The sequence below is a fragment of the Psittacula echo genome (assembly GCF_963264785.1).
Source record: "Psittacula echo genome assembly, chromosome: 5".
NCBI classification, from domain to species: Eukaryota; Metazoa; Chordata; class Aves; order Psittaciformes; family Psittacidae; genus Psittacula; species Psittacula echo.
This window is the reverse complement of record NC_137739.1, coordinates 51,900,200-51,907,161: the sequence shown is the minus strand read 5'-3', so window position 1 is coordinate 51,907,161 and position 6,962 is coordinate 51,900,200.

Here is a 6,962-nt window from a genome sequence, read left to right as displayed (position 1 = left end):
ATAAACACCAATAACTATGGCATTAAAAAAAAAAGCCAAACAAATAAGAATGATGGGAGGGAAACAGTAGCATTTAAGAATTGTTTGGAGCCTTCTGCATATCCTGACATCATACTTCCCCTTGAAGAAATACTTTTACAAAGTGGTGCTGACAACAGTGAGTGAGTGACTGTTTTCTGTTTCGATTTAAATCACCAATTAAATCCATTCGACACCTCTCTAATTGACAAGCAGCATTTCCATGTGGTGTAATAAAGGAACAATGACAATAGAAGGGACATGGGAACCAGCTAGCTGTCTCCACAGTACCAACAAAATCATCATGATATTTGTGGGGAAAATAAAGTGGAGGCTCTTTCTTCCAAAGTTGAAGGTATTATCCTCTCACAGTGCTCCATTTTAATGTGTTTGTCAGACCAACAATAAGTTAATTTAACTATGTGGCAATCCACCAGCTCATCCACAAAATCATACTGACAGTGAATAAATACTAAAATTATGTGCTGTGTTGTTAGTTGGATTTATCAAGTAGGAGAAATTAGTGACATGCCTTTGCTAATGATAATTTATACCCATAAATATTTGCTACTGTTTTTCAGCAGATCTAAATATATCTTCCTGAATGAATATGTTCTATTAGATGGAATTTTATTCTCCATTTCTGTCCCCAGAGAACATTATCGTCATTCTCTTCTCTGACTTGGAATATAAAATCTTAAGCTTTGCCTACCCTATGAATGCCTTTGCTTCTCCTTGGCATTTCCTGCCACAGTGGTAGACCCTGATCTATCACAGCACTCTCCACTGCTGACACTATCCCTTGAGCTCTCAAAGGCACAAACTGATGGTTTAGTTCTATATTTAGTTAAGAAGACTTCCTTGTTTTCTTCAATCAAGCATCAAAAAATTGTTATACAGAGAAGAAAACAAAAATGAATACAGCAATTCATTCCCACTGAGGCCTATTCTCGATGCCAGTGCCTGGCATAAAGGTTTCTCAGGTGATACCATCTCTGATGCATGAAGCAACCCTGGGCTGGCTTATGAGCTCAAGAAAGGCAGCCAGTGTATCAAGCTGTGTGAGAAAAATCCTAGCTCAAGGATGCAGCAGGTGAGTATGCTCATGAACAGGGCTTTTCCGGGCACAAGATACAGCCAGATGGCAAACCTCTGATGGACAAGGTCTGGCACGTTCAGTCACAGAGGAGAGTAGAGACAGTGCTGCAAATGCATAAGAGGGAGCTTCAAATGTGTGGCAGCAGAAATCAGGTGTTAGTTATGTGAGGCTGCATGCTAGACTGGTTTAATAGGGATCACAAAGACATATATACAGTGAGCTAGCAGACTAGAAGGATTGATGCATTACCCTCCTTTCTCCAACCATATACCACCTCTTCATTCTCTTCTTACACAATCCCTACTCAGCACCTTTATAATTAATATTTATGAACCAGTCCACCAGAATTAAAGTAGATTAAAGAAGATTTAAACTACATACTGAAATAGCATTGAAGGAAACCAGAGGGCAAATAAATGCTTCCAAAAGCTAAATCTGGGTGTTGATTAAGTTATCTGTGTGATCAAGAGGCTGTGAAAAAATTAATCTGTAAAAGGGGGGAACATTAATTTAGTTTCTGAATGTTCATATCTAAATTATTGCAAAACACACTGATTCATTTTAAAGGTATACTGCATTCCTTGTTGTCTTGAGCGCCTAAAGTATTGTTTATCTCTACCTGTATGGAGCATCTTTGATCTGCATCTGTGCCTTATTACCTTTTTCCTACAATCACAGAAAGTGATTCAGACCTCACAGCATGTTCTGAGTTCTTCTTGCCACATTTCCATGTGTTCTCAGTACAGAAGTTTAAATGGATTCACACTTGTCTCTGGGAACCTTGACATTACACAGTGCCAGTCTGTGCAGAGAATGCAGGTAGCACAGTAGCTTCTTACTCTTGGCAAGATAAGGAGGAATTTCAACTATCATAAACTAAGTGACCCACTGAAAGGTAATGCAGCTTTATGCATCTGAGCTTTGTGTCTGTAGGTCTCAGTACCAGCAGATGGATGTGGGCTGCTGTATGCAGGGGCTTGCATGTCTGAGTACCTGCAATTGGAGAAACTGGGGGTCCAGGGGCCAGTTACTGCAGAGATCCATATCATGTATACAGACCATTTCCCACTAACAGACGTTCCTCCCAAACTGTCAGAGAGCGGGACAGGATTAGGCAGTCTGTGTTTGCCTGAGTGTTTCTGTCTGTGTTTACTTGTGTATATATGTATATATCTTTTATGTATGCATTTGTGTCCATGAGTAAACAAAATGCTTTCACTAATTGGATATTTGTCCAATTTTTTATTAAGCAAAGATCCAAACCAGCCATAGTTTCAGTGCAATGTTTTCAGTTTGACAGGTATTTCTGAAAATGTCCTTTCCAGGCTGACCTGAAAGTTTGAAAAGGAATTCAGTTATTCAGGGACCTGAAATGAGTTATGGTGCTTTAGTGGTTTGGTTTTTTTGGTGTGGTTTTGGAGTGTTTGACTTTCTTTTTGGAACTTCAAGCAAAGCAGATGCTGTCTCAATAATCCTAACTAGCTGGGCTCAACCACGTCTTATCTCACAGCTTACATATAGTATTAGTGCTTCTTAAGGACATGCTGGTGATCTGGGTTTCCAAAACAGACCTAAATCTCCCCAGAGATCAGCCTATCAGTCAGGCTGGTGGCAAATCTGTGAAAGCACTCAAGAAAGGGTAAAAAATGCTGCACAGCAGCTGTGAGAAAGGAGTGATAAAGATGTGAGAGAAACAGCCCTGTAAATATGAAGGTCGTTGCTGCTTGCCTGTTGGATCAGTTCATGAAGAACTGCATCCCCCATGATGGAGCCAAGGAAGATTGTGAGGAGGAAGGGGTGGCAGAGACAAAGTGCTGTGAGATGAGTGCAGGTCCTATTCCCCAAAACCTTGAGCTCCTTGCAAGGTAGAGGAGAAGAAAGAAGAGACAGGAACAAAGAAGGGAAGCTGAGCCTGGGAAAAAGAGTAGGTGGTGAAAGGTGGTTTTAGTTTTGCCTCTGTGTCTCACTATCCTCCTCTATTTTTAATTAGCAACAAACTAAATTAATCTTCCCAAGTCGTGTCTGTTTTGCCCGTGATGGCAATTGCTGAGTGATCTCCCTATCTTTATCTTAACTCACAAGCTTTTCCATCTTATTTTCTCCCCTGTTCTGCTGAGGAGGCAGATTGAGAGAACAGCTGGGTGGGGGTCTGGCAGCCATCTACTGTCAACCCACTACAGCTGGTATGGTGTGACATCAGAGCATTAAGCACAGGGCATATAAAACTACAGAAACAAAAATTCTTCTCTTGCCATTGGTTATATCTTCCCCCATATACATATTCAGCTTCTTTGAACAATAAAAATAACACTAGGAAATAAATACTAGAAGAAACAGGGAGGTCCAGGAGCTGACAGTTGCTGCATACCTGTGTCATTTTATTATGCAAAACAATGTACTTTTGGCTCAGGCCAGCCCAATCATAGCTCATCACTTTCTGTCTGCAGCCTTATGTGAATTCTAAGCATCTTAGCCAGATGCTTGGCAGTAAACTGCCTCTTCAGAAGAGCACAGATATTTCTTAGCTCCTGTGTAATATCTGCAGCCCCATGTGGATGTCTTAGCTCCTGTGTAATATCTGCAGCCCCATGGGGATGTCTTGGATACCGCTGGGATATCTTGAATGGCACGTATGTTCAGGCAACAGAAGTATACCCCACACTTGGAAGGAAGACTGGGAGGAGCCGCACTCCCCCTCTTCTATATGATTAAGGTCTATTCCAACACATATGAATTGGAATAGGGAAGTCGTCAAGAAAATTTTTTACATTATTATATGTTTCATTAAGACTCACATCTTATTACTGTTAAGCTATTAACTCGGCATCACAGGTTTCCTATCATCCAGGATATTATGACTGAATTAATTTCATAATTGTTCGTCAGTTTAGCAAAATGATTTCCACTTATTTTTCCCTTAACCATAAATAAACACCATTCCCATATTTTTCTCCTGTTCATAACTGCGTTCTTAGCAAGCTTTTTCCTCTCCTTTCTTCTCTTTGTTGGCAAGTTTTCAAGGGCAGTCAAAAACAATGTTGAGAAAAACCACGACTGATCTGCTCATGTCGGCTACGGCAAGAACTGCTGCATTATAATCGCATGGGGAGACAAAGGCTGACAGCCTTTTTATGTTTCAGCAGCTATTTAAAGCTATTATCCTTGAAGGCAATGGCAGCTGCTGACCCTAGAAGGCTGAATCTGGTTAGTGCTAAGCGAGAGAGCAAGGGGCTGAGTGGCTTTAAGAGCCAGCCAGGCCAGCAGCAGCAGAAGGGTTCAGTGCCCCAAGGGTTTGGCCCCGATTGATGATTTTTTAAAACTGCCTGGGCTGAAATGCTGAGGCTAGCAAGGTTACTTGTTCTTGCAGCTTGTTTCAGGTAGCAAAGTACCCCGTGACTGTACAGGTAATAACTCAGTTTAGGATCTGGTCTTGAGGGGTACAAAGTGCCTCAATTCCACAGGACTTTACTGGGAGGTGATGACATTTGGCACTCTGTAAGGTCCAGCTCTAAGAGCAAATATAAATGAAAGACTCCTCAATTGATTTCTCATGAAGCTATGCAGTGAAGATTGGCTAGCAGTATGATAGATTTAGCGTGGCTTGACAGATTAAAGTGATAAAGCCAGTTAAAAGTTATGATGTAATACCAAGTATTTATTAACCTGCAGTCTGTTGTAGCTGCAATTCAAGGCATCTGGCAAAATTCTGTGGTGGGTAGGGATTATTCTATAAGGGTGATTAATTTCACCTGTAATGTGGCTGAAGTAAGGCCAGTAAAGCCAAATTGATTCTGTTGCAAAGCTGTGAAAATATTCAGGTTTTAAGACTGAAAGTCTTAAGCCACAATCTTTTGTCTTTAACAGGATCAGTCCCTTAAACTAAAACTACTGGAAAAAAAACCCCTCACAGTTACAATCGTTGAAACCTTTATAATTTGCTCTGAATCTTTTTTATAGACTGCCCTTGGAACTTTTTTTACCTGGTTTTAATTAAGAATATTTCTGAGCTTGGGAAAGTAGTGTAATGACAACAGTACTGGAAATATTCACTTGTATTCAGAACATGGAAGTGATATGGGTTATTGCTAGCTGGTGCCCTTGATACTGTAGCAATTTTGTTCAGCTCTGTATAATCCTAGTAGTTGAGCTCAGGTACTACTGTTGTTAGTAATAGCATTAGAATTTCTAGACAAATGCATCTTTAGGTTTTAAATCAGGTATGGGTTTGAAGGCTTTACTGTCTTGTTCTTTGCTTTCCCCCTCTCTCCCTTGCTATTATTGTGATTCCAATCATTTCAGGGGGAAAAAGATTATTGGGAGGTTAGACACTGGCTCCAGTCCTCTCTAAGCAGGAATCATTATCTTGCTACTCCTGTGTAAAGAGGATTTTCATCAGCTGCTAACCAGCACAGGACAATTCAGAAATCTGTTTTCAGTTCTTAATCCTGCAAAAGTCCCCTTTCCCCTTTACACAACACTGCACCCCAAAATTGATTTGCACATCACTGGATGGGGATCTGGGTGATCTGCCCAAGATTTCAAAAATGGTTTGTGGGAAGGGGGAGGGGGGAAGGGAGGAAGATTTTGTTCCTCATCTTGTTTTCAAAAAAGTTTGTTCCTAAACCTAGCAGAGAAGAGGATGAGCTGAGCCTTGCATGGTGTCTGAACGCCGCACTTCTCCCTCATCAATTTTACCTAAGACCTATATGCAGTTTAATCACAAAGTGAGCAGCCATTAAAAACATTTAGGTCTCCTTAAATTAAATATGTGCTATAAATGATGATTACTTTTCTAAATGTTCCTGCAGTTATTAGTATAGCAAAGGAATTGGAAATAGGTACTGCAAAACAGTATTAGGAGATTGCATTTACTGAGTAAAAAGATTATTTTCTTAATTGTGTTATAACATGAATGTTTAACATAATGTAAACTCTGACATTTTTTAGCACAAACAAGAGTGAGTGTTCTCATACCCTCTTGCTCAGAAAATCTGTCAGATGCGCAACCGTTAACAAGCAGTTTGAAAACAGTCAATGTCTGCACTCACGTTTTATTAATCATCATAAACAGAATTGAGATCAGATACTCTGCATGAAGTATATCAACACTATTTGAAGATACAAACTTGAAAGATTACATGCCCGGTTCTGATCTCACTCAATTTTTAATACAAATTATGGTCACTAAGGGTTTTGTTGCAGTACGTTATAATAGCACAGAGCCTACTTATTTATATCACTTGAAGTATTTGGTCTGAGAGACACAATTCAAAAACACATGCTGATTCTGCTTCTACCACAAGGTCTACCACAAGGAGTCCCTTTGTGCCCAAGTCACTGTGTCAGCCAGGCAATAGGAAACGGGGGCTCAGCTCCCTCTCAGGAGGGCACTCATCATCTTCTCTCCTGGCAGAGAAGCAGAGCCTAACCATCTGGCTACCAAAAAGCAAAAATGCTTTTGTTGCTTTCAGCTAAAGCTGTGTACACTCCCTGCAGTGCTCAAAGAACTAAAGACAACGTCCAAGAGCTGAGCACAAGGCAACAAGCTAGAAGTTCAGGTTTTTATTAGAGGAGGAATAGCAACAGGAATTGACCTGTAAACCTGTTTGAGCATTACATTAAACAGACTTCTGATAAAATATTGAAATAATAATTTCAAGTAAAGACTGGAAAAGAAGTCACCTCTCTCTCAGGAGCCTGATTTCAGTCAAAGGTTAAGGGCAGTGACCTCCACCACAGAAATTAAAGCCTTCTGCCTTGGCTGTGGGAGCTACTGATGCAGCTCCAGGAAGCATTTGGATTTAAGACAGCAGCATGTCCAGTACTGCCTAGTGAGTAATATGGA